Source organism: Ascaphus truei, chromosome 1 (genome assembly GCF_040206685.1).
Source record: "Ascaphus truei isolate aAscTru1 chromosome 1, aAscTru1.hap1, whole genome shotgun sequence".
In the NCBI taxonomy this organism is placed as follows: domain Eukaryota; kingdom Metazoa; phylum Chordata; class Amphibia; order Anura; family Ascaphidae; genus Ascaphus; species Ascaphus truei.
Genome location: NC_134483.1, coordinates 454,704,399 through 454,716,803, shown reverse-complemented (window position 1 = coordinate 454,716,803; position 12,405 = coordinate 454,704,399).

Below are 12,405 nucleotides of genomic sequence, written 5' to 3'. Positions count from 1 at the left end.
CTATCCTCCCTACCCACACAAAATCATCCCACTATCCTCCCTACCCACACAAAATCATCACACTATCCTCCCTACCCACACAAAATCATCACACTATCCTCCCTACCCAAACAAAATCATCACACTATCCTCCCTACCCACACAAAATCATCACACTATCCTCCACACACACAAAATCATCACACCCTCCTCCCCACACACAAAATCATCACACCATCCTCCCCAAACAAAGCTCTCACTCCTTTCCTCTTTCCTTCTACACACTTCAAACATGTTAGCTGCTCAGTGGGGTGTCCTGCTCTGTGAGGAGATGAAGAGGCCTCTCCCTCTCATCTGTGCCTGGCTGAAAGAGGAGAGGCAAAGCTCACTCTACTTCTCCAGGCAGCGCGGATGGTGCCCAAAAAGCAGCTAGCCGAGTTTTCCCCTGCAGCCGCAGCACCCTTGACAGAGGATCGTGGCACACCCTGGTTGAGAAACACTGCTGTACACAATCAGACATATGACTGACGCTTTCCCTGCAAACACATTTTGAGTGGTAGAGTATAAAGAGAAATGGAGTGAAGTTGCCTCAGCAGTTTTCTTTGGCAAAGTGAACTTGATGTTCACATTACTGTGGCCATATTCTAAGATGCCCTTCTCCAATAGGAGAGACCAAAAGACTGCAGGAAATAATAAGCCCAGGCAGCACAAATGTAAGCATAAAATATGAATTAAAGATAATCAATACATTGGCAAAGGAGGAGTGATTTTACTTGTTCTTTAAAGTTCTTGTAACTCAGTACTGATCAATGCAAGTCTTGAATGTTTTCACTTAATTTCCTTAATTTGGGGGGGGGGGGATATTTACTTAAGCATCAACAAAAGCAATATGTTATAAATATATATATATATTTTTTTGTTCTTCGTTTTTTTTTTTTTAATATATCCACATCAGGTGTGGCCAACCTGTGGGCCAGATATTTGGATTGGATCAAAAAAGAAAAACAAATCAATAAAGGAAAGGAACAATACGAAATGCTTAAAATTAATAGACATGACAGGGGAAACCTGTGAGTATACATTTTGAAAAGACCATTTTAATAACTTATTTAAATAATTAAAAACAAAGAAGCCCAGAGCTACACCACCAGCTTAAGTTCTTTTAAATCTAAGGCTGTCTCACACTTTAATCTGGTCTGTAACTGTTTCATACGCTCATAATATATATTTTCTTTAACTGTGCAAGCAATGTCTTGCATATAATGTATACCTTGTTCATTTATGTAACTGTATTTGTAACCATGTATTATTTTGTTTTACTCTGTGCCCAGGACATACTTGAAAACGAGAGGTAACTCTCAATGTATTACTTCCTGGTAAAATATTTTATAAATAAATAAATAAATAAATAAATAATATGACAAAAATACACAGTGAAATATCTATATACTCTATCTCTTGAGAAGGGGTCATTTAGTTAAACCCTTTGGCCAAAGCATTTTAAGCCTGCAAGCCACATCAAGGCATGACCAAATATCGCAGACATTTTCGGCAATGAACTTTGTTAAAAATAAGTACAGATCTGTATTGACAGAGGCTCATGTGGGCGCCGTCTGCTCTTGTTATCAACCTCACCAATCAATCCTAATATTGGAGAAACTGTTAGATGACATGTAAGTTCAGAAAACACATTGAGACATTTTACATTCAGAGTCTTTTTTTATTAGGATTTCAAGTTTATTTCTTCTTTTTTCAATAAAAATGTTTGTAATATTTTAATGTTTTTATTATCCGTGATTACTTCTTTTGGTGTTTCCTAATTTAGGTTTAGCTATTAATTGAAACCTGGATGTAGGGGCACTAGGACAGTGGCCCGCCCCCAAAACAATTTGTGCCCATATATGTGTGTGTGTGTGTGTGTGTGTGTGTATATATATATATATATATTTAGTGATATTTAGCATTTGTGCTTTGCCCAGCTCTCTGCCCAGTTATTGCATGTTTGTTTAACATCACTTCAGGACCAACATTAAAAATAACAATTATAATTGGTGCACTTATAATGGAAACATCTAAAATGTTTAATGTATAATGAAACTGATGAGGTGTTGTGAATTTGAAATTAATTTTAACAATGCTCTAAAGCTGTGGTGCAAAACGTTGTGGGGGGGGAGGAGCGTGAGTGGGGAGGGGGAGGGGGAGGGGAAGGGGGGGAGGAGAGGGGGGCGGGCAGCCAGGGTACCGCAGGAAGAAAACTTTGCGCTCCCCTACTCTAAAGTACCACATTATAAAGATTTCTTGATTTATTCATTATTTATATTGTATTATTGTCCTTTTTTGTCTTGACATAAGGATCAAGACTTGAGAGCCTCATTGCTGCACTATCAACTTGTTTATGCCTTTTTATGTTGTATTGTATTGTATGTCATTATTTATATAGCACCATTAGTGTACATAGCGCTTCACAGTAGTAATACATGTGGTAATCAAATAAATAACAGATAATATAAATAACAGATCATGGGAATAAGTGCTTTAGACATAAAAGTAACATTTCGGAAGAGGAGTCCCTGCCCCGAGGAGCTTACAGTCTAATTGGTAGGTAGGGAGAACGTACAGAGACAGTAGGAGGGAGTTCTGGTAAGTGCGTCTGCAGGGGGCCAAGCATTATGTATCGTGTTTAGAATATCCACAGTGCTATTCATATGCTTCTTTAAGCAAGTGTGTCTTAAGGTGGGTCTTAAAGGTGGATAGAGAGGGTGCTAGTCGGGTACTGAGGGGAAGGGCATTCCAGAGGTGTGGGGCAGTCAGTGAAAAAGGTTTAAGGCGGGAGAGGGCTTTAGATACAAAGGGGGTAGAAAGAAGACATCCTTGAGAAGAACGCAAGAGTCTGGATGGTGCATACCGAGAAATTAGGGATGAGATGTAAGGAGGGGCAGAAGAATGTAAAGCTTTAAAAGTGAGGAGAAGAATGGAGTGTGAGATGCGGGATTTGATCGGAAGCCAGGAGAGGGATTTCATGAGGGGAGATGCTGAGACAGATCTAGGAAAGAGTAGAGTGATTCTGGCAGCAGCATTTAGGATAGATTGTAGGGGAGACAGGTGAGAGGCAGGAAGGCCGGACAGCAGGAGGTTACAGTAATCAAGACGGGAGAGAATGAGGGCCTGAGTCAGAGTTTTAGCAGACGAACAACAGAGGAAAGGGCGTATCTTAGTTATATTGCGGAGGAAAAAGCGACAAGTTTTAGAAATGTTTTGAATGTGAGGGGCGAATGTGAGAGAGGAGTCGAATGTGACCCCTAGGCAGCGTGCTTGGGCTACTGGGTGAATGATTGTAGTTCCAACAGTAATGTGGAAGGAGGTAGTAGGGCCAGGTTTGGGAGGAAGTATGAGGAGCTCTGTTTTAGCCATGTTGAGTTTAAGGCGTCGGAGGGCCATCCAGGATGATATAGCAGAGAGACATTCAGAAACTTTGGTTTGTACAGCAGGTGTAAGGTCAGGTGTTGAAAAGTATATTTGTGTGTCGTCGGCATAGAGGTGATAATTAAACCCAAAAGATGTTATTAGGTCACCTAGAGAGAGTGTGTACAGAGAAAAGAGAAGAGGTCCCAGGACAGAGCCCTGGGGTACCCCCACAGAGAGATCAATAGAGGAGGAGGTGTTAGCAGAAGAGACACTAAAAGTACGATGGGAGAGGTAGGATGAGATCCAGGATAGAGCTTTGTTCCGAATACCTAGAGTATGGAGAATGTGGAGGAGAAGAGGGTGGTCCACGGTGTCAAATGCTGCAGAGAGGTCGAGTAATATGAGCAGAGTGTAATGACCTCTGTCTTTGGCAGTTATTTTAGTGAGGGCTGTTGCGGTGGAGTGAGCTGTGCGGAAGCCAGATTGTAGAGGGTCTAGGAGAGAATAGGTGTTGAGAAAATGGAGCAAGCGAGAGAATACAAGACGTTCAAGTAGTTTAGAGGCAAAAGGCAGGAGGGAGACAGGTCGATAGTTAGAAAGACAGGTAGGGTCAAGCTTGCTGTTTTTGAGTAATGGTATGACTGTTGCATGTTTGAAGGAGGATGGAAAGGTTCCAGAGCAGAGGGAGGAGTTAAAAATGTGTGTAAGCGTAGGGATTATAGTAAGAGCTAGAGGTTTTAGGAGATGGGAGGGAATGGGGTCAAGAGGGCAAGTGGTAGAGGGAGAAGAGGAGATCAACAGCGACACATCCTCCTCTGAGACAGTGAAAAAAGACTCAAGGAAGGCAGGAGGAGAGTTAGGAAGAGGTGTAGGATGGGGGGAAGAAACAGAGGGGATGTTCTGCCGTATGGATTCCACCTTTTCCTTAAAATAGTCAGCAAAGTCCTGAGCGGAGATGGAGGAAGGAGAGGCAGCTGAGGGTGGTTTGAGTAGAGTATCAAAGACAGAGAACAGTCGGCGTGGGTTAGACTTGTGCATGTTGATTAGTGCAGAAAAGTAGGCTTGTTTAGCTTGCGAGAGGGCAGAGTTGAAACAGGATAGCATAAATTTGTAGTGAAGGAAGTCTGCGAGAGTGTGAGACTTCTTCCAGAGGCGTTCAGAGGAACGAGTGGAGGAACGCAGCATGCGCGTGTGGGAATTTAGCAAGGGTCTAGGGTTAGAAGGGCGAGGGCGGCAGAGAGAAAGTGGGGCATGTAGATCAAGAGAGGAGGACAAGACAGAGTTGTAGTTCCTGACCAGGTTGTCGGGGTCTGTAGCAGAGCTGAGAGAGGAGAGGGAGGAGTGTAAAGTGGACTCAAAGTCAGGTAAGTGAATAGAGTGCAGGTTTCTGCAGAACCGGGGGGTAGATGGAGGTGGAGAAGGGGAGAAGCGAGATAAAGAGAATGAGATGAGATGATGGTCAGAGAGAGGAAAAGGGGAAATGGAGAAATCAGAGAGAGAGAAGTTTTTAGTGAAAACCAGGTCTAAGTAGTGGCAATCCTTGTGGGTGCTGGCTGCAGTCCACTGTTGAAGGCAAAAAGAAGAGGTCAGAGAAAGAAAGCGGGAAGCCCAAGAGAGAGAGGGGTCATCAATGTGGCAATTGAAGTCCCCAAGGAGAAGAACAGGGGAGTCTGAGGAGAGAAAGAAAGAGAGCCAGGATTCAAAGTGAGAGAGAAAGGCAGAAGGGGGATGAGTAGAGGTAGGTGGGCGATAGATGACCGCCACATGAACAGGGAGAGGAGAGAAGATCTGGACAGTGTGAGCCTCAAAGGAGGGAAAAGCAAGAGAGGGGAGAATAGGAAGGGTTCGGTAATGGCAGACAGAGGAGAGCAGGAGCCCCACGCCTCCACCCCTGCCATCAGGGCGCGGAGTGTGGGAGAAGGAAAGGCCACCATAGGAGAGGGCAGCTTCCAGAGCAGAGTCAGACTGAGTGAGCCAGGTCTCAGTTATAGCAAAGAGAAGCAGGGAGTGAGAGAGAAAGAAGTCATGTACAGAGAGGAACTTGTTAGAAAGAGAGCGTGCATTCCAAAGGGCACAGGAGAAAGGGAGAGAGGAGGGAGGGTGGCAGGGGATGGGTATGAGGTTGGAGGGGTTGACACCAGAATGAGTAGAAGTTGCATGTGGGAGGCGAGGACGAGAGCAAGTTGAAATAAGACAGGGACCAGGATTGGGAGAGATATCCCCAGAAGCAAGGAGGAGAAGCATGGATAGAAAGAGGATGTGTGAGGAAGATTTGTAGGGGTGTTTTTTAGTGCAGGGGATATAGCTGTGTGGTGTCAGAGGACGCAGGTGTAAGGAATCCGCTCCACGGTTTACTGGTTACCTTACCTTGCAGACCGGTGCAGTTCTGGAACAGCTTTCCTGAGGTTTGCTGCAGCCTGGATTCACTCAAAGCAATACACACTCCCTCTGGTATCTACTGCAGCTGTGCAGCCTTTCATTGCAAACTATACTTGCATTCACTCATTAGGGGCAGGACCTTCACACCCCCGCCGGGGATTGGCCCGCTGGCCTTTAAGTATTGCTTGCCCATAATGCTCCTTGCCGAGCATAGTCCTTACTGGATGTCAACTGTTTTGCCACAAGCTCTCGCTTGTTCCCCTTTGCTGATACCAGGTCACGCCCTGCGTCCTTCAGCTTCCTTCAAGCCGTTTGTTCTCCAATGCTGATTCCAGGTTACGTCCTGCATCCTTCAGCTCCCTTCAAGCCGCTTGTTCCCTTATGCTGATACGGAGGTATTCCCTGCGTCCTTCAGCTTCTGTTCCCCTGTGCTGAAGCAGAGGTTTCGTCCCTGCGTCCTTCAGCCTCCTGGATTCCTGCACTAAAGTAGAGGTTCGTCCCTGCGTTCTGCAGTCTCCTGGATTCCTGCACTGAAGCGGAGGTTTCCCTGTATCTACAGCTTCCTGGTTCCTGGGGCCTACTCTTTCCCTAATATAGAGAGGCCGTGTCCTGGTTCCTGCGCTGAAACAGTGGATTCCCTTGCCCGCTCAGGACTTTTGCGTTGTAGCACTGGTGCACCCGTGCAGCAAGACGGTGTGCTATTCTGGTCTGCCTACCATCTCCTGTGACCAGCACCATGGGCCATGGTCGTCGCTCGCGCAAAGGCCAACCCCGCGCTCCTAAGCTGAAGCGGGTTTCTCCTATCTCCTTATTGCCGAACTCTTGCATGAACAATGTTTATCCTGACGTCTCCTGTTCTGACCCTGGCTTGTACAACGACGACGCTGTCTTCTCCAATCCTGATCCTGCGACATATGACTACGAACTGCGCAATCCGGATCAGCCTGCGCGGTCTCAGGTCGGTGCTTTTACAACCCCACCTCAGCCTCGCGGTCTGACCCTGGTTTGTGGCGAGCAGAAACCTGACAGTATGCTCGGCCCCACAAACTCGGACCCCGCTGAGGTAAGGGTTGGTACATTTTTTTCTGAAATCCTGTCCCGACCTATGGACCAGTCCCAGTATCAAGACTGGTATCTGTGCGATATCCTACCCCTAATGGAGGATCCATGTATGTTTGATGGTTTAACTCCTTTGCAAAAGAAATGCCGTAATGATCTCATTAGTAAGGCTTCCTGCCTCAGAGACTTAAAACAGTATTTTGCCACTTGTGTCCTCTCCCCTGATTCCCCTTCTCCCTGGGATAAGGTGAATTCTGTGAAACGGGCCAATGCCTGTAGGACACTCAATGGCCTGGCTTTGTCATTGGACATTCACGTAGTACTCCCGGACCCTTTCGTCATGGTGGCTCTCGCTCAGGGTACGCTGCATTTACTTTCCTCGGTATTGGACGTTCGCCTGTTAAAACAGGATCGCCTCCTGGCTGCCTACGCCGCCATTTGGCAGTTCCCCTCTGCTGCCAGTCCTGTTGCTAAACCGGGGGACGTATCTCTCTCTCCGGGAGATGACCAAACAGAACTATTACCAATATCTCCCAACGTAGTAACTGCCACAGTCCCAAGCTCTGATTGTATGTCCGGGTTCCCTTACACTAATGATATGTCTACATTAACCCCTGCCGATCAGTCCTGTGAGGTCCCCTTGGAGAACACATATGTGTCACTAACTAACACTAAGGTTCTTGTATCAGAGAATAAGTCCCTTAGTTCTCCTATTTCTAGCTTTGAATCCCTCTCTCTAGGTCTTGAGGGTTTTCCAGCTTTAAACTCTGCTAGACAGTCCTGCGCGCTTTCCCCGTCAGAGAAAGAATCCCTAAGTTCTGTTCCCAGGGTTATTTCTGTATTAACCTCTGTGGGGCAGCTCTCTGAGTTTCCTTTGGTAAATCCCTGTTCTCTGTCAGCCACGGTCACGCCCCTAGCTTCAGACGAGAGATTCCTGCTCTCTTCTAATACAGAGAAAAGGTTACCTATGTATTACTCTCAGGCATTGTCTGCATTAACCCCTGTAAATTCTTGCTGCCTCCAAGTTAATGCCTTCGTTGTAGCCTCAGAGAATGAGTCCACAAGTCAGACAGCAGAGGTTGCATTGAGGGATTCCCATAACCGTACGGAGTCTCTAGATATTCTTTGCTATAAATCCCCTGCTTCAGCTCAAGTTTCCGCAGTTTCGTCTCCGGAGACTTCGGCTAAAGTTCTGGTTCCTGTTAAATGTATTCAGGAGTCAGGTTTTTCCCTAAGCTTAGTCGCAGAGTTCCTTCTCCCGGGTATTTCACTGAACCAGCCTGTCGCCCACATAGCGGTGATCCCTGCTTCAGCGCATAGTTCCCACATTATGGAGTCTGCAGTAAGTTCTGGTTTCCCAGACATTCCTTACCAAATACCTACTTCAGAGACCAGTACAGTTATGATTAACCCCCGTGTACTGTCTGAGTTCTCCTCCTCTTTAAGCTTAGGGTTAAAGGCATACAGTAGTCTGTATGTCTCTCCTGGGGTTCATATTGTGTTCCCAGGAATGTTTGCGGACGCACGGTTTTCTCCCAAAAGTGACGCTTTTTCATATAGATCAGTAAAAAACTTGCATACTGTTTCCCTTTTCGCTGAATTGTGTCTTACTAGTTTTGAGACTCTGAGAAGTAATGATTCTCCTTCTGATTCTGAGGCTCTTTCTATAAGGGGTATCCTGTCTGGGGGCTCTCCTGATTTCTCTCTCCAGGCTAATCCTTTGGGGATCAGCATATCTGCGGTCACTCCCTTAGTACTGTCTGAGGACACCATGCACATATTACAAGTCCTGGGGTTTAAATCTGAGCTTTTTAGCTGTCCTGCCTTTGCTGAAACCCAGTCCCTCAGTACTGTGTCTAAATATGTCCCAGCAAACATGGGGTTACTCGGGGGGGAGATTAAAGCTCCTGTCTTAAAGGGTATTTTTTCTCACATGTCCAGCAAATTTAGAATCTCAGTAAGTGTTTCTATGTCACTTATCAATACATCTGATTTTTTCCCTAATCAAACCCAGATACCCTCACTATCGGTTAGGAGTCCTGTGATCAGAGATTTTGCACTAGAAAACACACCAATTCATGTTTTTGTCAGGTTAGGTACCCCTGTGGTTAGGGCCATTGCAGTTTTAGAGAAGACTCTTTGTACTCCTAAGGTGCATGTCATTAAGAGTTTTCATAGTTCATACTTGCTGCTTGTTGATTCTCAGGGCCCTGTCACTGAGGTACAGACTTCAGCTTCTGATGTTAGCTTCCCTCCCACCACTACCCTGGCTCTGCCTTTTTCTCAAGCTACTGATTTGAAGATCCCAAGGACTATTCCTGATTCACTGACAATATTATCTCTCAATGAAGATTTCCCAGTATTGGAGAACTCTACTGTTGTTTGCTTCTCTGCTCCTGCTAAACCATGGTTTTGTCCCTCGGAATTTTCGGTTGCCCCTGTTATTTCCTCTCAGTCGGAAATACTCTGTACGTATCCCAAGATTTCGGTCCCTATGCCTGGTTTACTGCTTGCCTTGTCACCTTCCATACCAATACCGGGAGATGCTTCTAACCAGCCTATACCCTTACTAACCATTACCTGGGAGCCTTCTAGTGGAAAAATTCCTCGCAAATTCCAACATGCAGTGGTCAGCCAAGACTTTTTCTGTTACAAAGTTTCTCCTGGTGTATTCGATCAACTATCAGGGCCGCGGATCCTAGATTCAGGTTTCTTTATTAAGGACTGGGCTTTCAGTGGGGGTTCTTCTACCGTTTTTGCTCTGGAACTCTCTGGTTCTTCACAGCCCTGGATTTCCAAGACATTTTGCAAGGCAAGCCATGTACCAAGGATGTTTCCTCCATCAATCTTATATCCTAGAACTGTACTCACCAAAGAACTGCTCGTTTACGGAGGCCCTTTCTACCTAAAGAATTTTAGGAACAACTCAATGTCCCCAAGGCCCATGGATGGTCCTGTCTGGCCACAGTTATCACCGGGGGGTGGGGGTACACTAAGGACTAATCATGAGTCTCTGGAGTACGACTCTAGCCCCAATCCTAGACGGTTCAGCAACAATTCCCGGGCCTCCAACTCTATGAGTGCTCATGTTCGCCCGGAGGTCTCGCGTGAAGGGGGGGGTACTGTAAGGAATCCGCTCCACGGTTTACTGGTTACCTTACCTTGCAGACCGGTGCAGTTCTGGAACAGCTTTCCTGAGGTTTGCTGCAGCCTGGATTCACTCAAAGCAATACACACTCCCTCTGGTATCTACTGCAGCTGTGCAGCCTTTCATTGCAAACTATACTTGCATTCACTCATTAGGGGCAGGACCTTCACACCCCCGCCGGGGATTGGCCCGCTGGCCTTTAAGTATTGCTTGCCCATAATGCTCCTTGCCGAGCATAGTCCTTACTGGATGTCAACTGTTTTGCCACAAGCTCTCGCTTGTTCCCCTTTGCTGATACCAGGTCACGCCCTGCGTCCTTCAGCTTCCTTCAAGCCGTTTGTTCTCCAATGCTGATTCCAGGTTACGTCCTGCATCCTTCAGCTCCCTTCAAGCCGCTTGTTCCCTTATGCTGATACGGAGGTATTCCCTGCGTCCTTCAGCTTCTGTTCCCCTGTGCTGAAGCAGAGGTTTCGTCCCTGCGTCCTTCAGCCTCCTGGATTCCTGCACTAAAGTAGAGGTTCGTCCCTGCGTTCTGCAGTCTCCTGGATTCCTGCACTGAAGCGGAGGTTTCCCTGTATCTACAGCTTCCTGGTTCCTGGGGCCTACTCTTTCCCTAATATAGAGAGGCCGTGTCCTGGTTCCTGCGCTGAAACAGTGGATTCCCTTGCCTGCTCAGGACTTTTGCGTTGTAGCACTGGTGCACCCGTGCAGCAAGACGGTGTGCTATTCTGGTCTGCCTACCATCTCCTGTGACCAGCACCATGGGCCATGGTCGTCGCTCGCGCAAAGGCCAACCCCGCGCTCCTAAGCTGAAGCGGGTTTCTCCTATCTCCTTATTGCCGAACTCTTGCATGAACAATGTTTATCCTGACGTCTCCTGTTCTGACCCTGGCTTGTACAACGACGACGCTGTCTTCTCCAATCCTGATCCTGCGACATATGACTACGAACTGCGCAATCCGGATCAGCCTGCGCGGTCTCAGGTCGGTGCTTTTACAACCCCACCTCAGCCTCGCGGTCCGACCCTGGTTTGTGGCGAGCAGAAACCTGACAGCAGGTAAGAAAGGAGTTCATGTGAACAGAGAAGTGGTGAAGAAAGGAGAGATGGAAATATATGAATAGAGTTAGAGACATAAGGAGACTGGTATTGTTTTGATGTGCCAGTAGATTTTTGCTTGACTTGAGGAGATAAAGAAATAACCATTACCAATAATATAATAATATAGTAATAGTAGTATATAATAATAGTATAGTAATAATACCATTTGGTTCACCTATCTGCTTTCCTTACCTTTCTATCCTCGCGATGTATCATATTTGTGGGAATAAATACTTCAATGATTAAAGGCAGGTCTTTAAGCCACATCATGAACACAGACCCTGGAGAATATCATTCGGCTATTTGATGAAACAGGGCATGACCTCTGTGGCACCACCCAGGGGGGTGGTTAATGTTTTGTTTTGGAATTTCTGACTGCTCTATATCTTCACCTTATCTAGGAAGCAGGGGGTGGGGGTATTAGTGCAGTTACTGACCCCCTGTTAGCAGATACATGTCACTGTACTGTCATGAAAATTTGCTAACCAGAATAGCCTTGAGAAGTTTGACTATTTCGACCCATTTGCTGCCTGAAGGATTTGAAAAACTGTGTCAGACATTTGCCACCAGAATGAATGAGGTGAACATATTTTAACAGTATAGGTATACATTTATCAGAAAGAGCACACAAAATAAATACATGTATATTGTTTCAATTACATTTCATAAAGTATTTATTTAAAAAAAGTAAATGTTACTCTGTCAATATTCCATATTTAAGTGTGTATTGGTGATAGAAAATGTAGCTTTACATAGAATTTCATGAATAATATAATAGCAACATTTAATATGAGTAGTTCATTAATACAGAACTCTATATGTCAATACTACTTTAAGCATAATATGACTATGAATATATATATATATATATATATACACACACACACACAAACACACACACACACACACACACACACACACACACACACACACGTGTAAAAAAGAAAGTACACCCTCTTTGAATTCTATGGTTTTACATATCAGGGCATAATAACAATCATCTGTTCCTTAGCAGGTCTTAAAATTAGGTAAATACAACCTCAGATGAACAACAACACATGACATATTACACCGTGTCATGATTTATTTAACAAAAATAAAGCCAACATGGAGATTGTTATTATGTCCTGATATGTAAAACCATAGAATTCAATGAGGATGTACTTTCTTTTTCACACAACTGTATATATATATATATATATATATATATATATATATATATATATATGTATTATATATATATATATTTATATATAACCCCCTTATCCCCCCGTCCCGGCAGCAGGGTTAGGGTGTACATGTGTGAACAAAGTCCTGCTCCTCTCCCGATGGGATT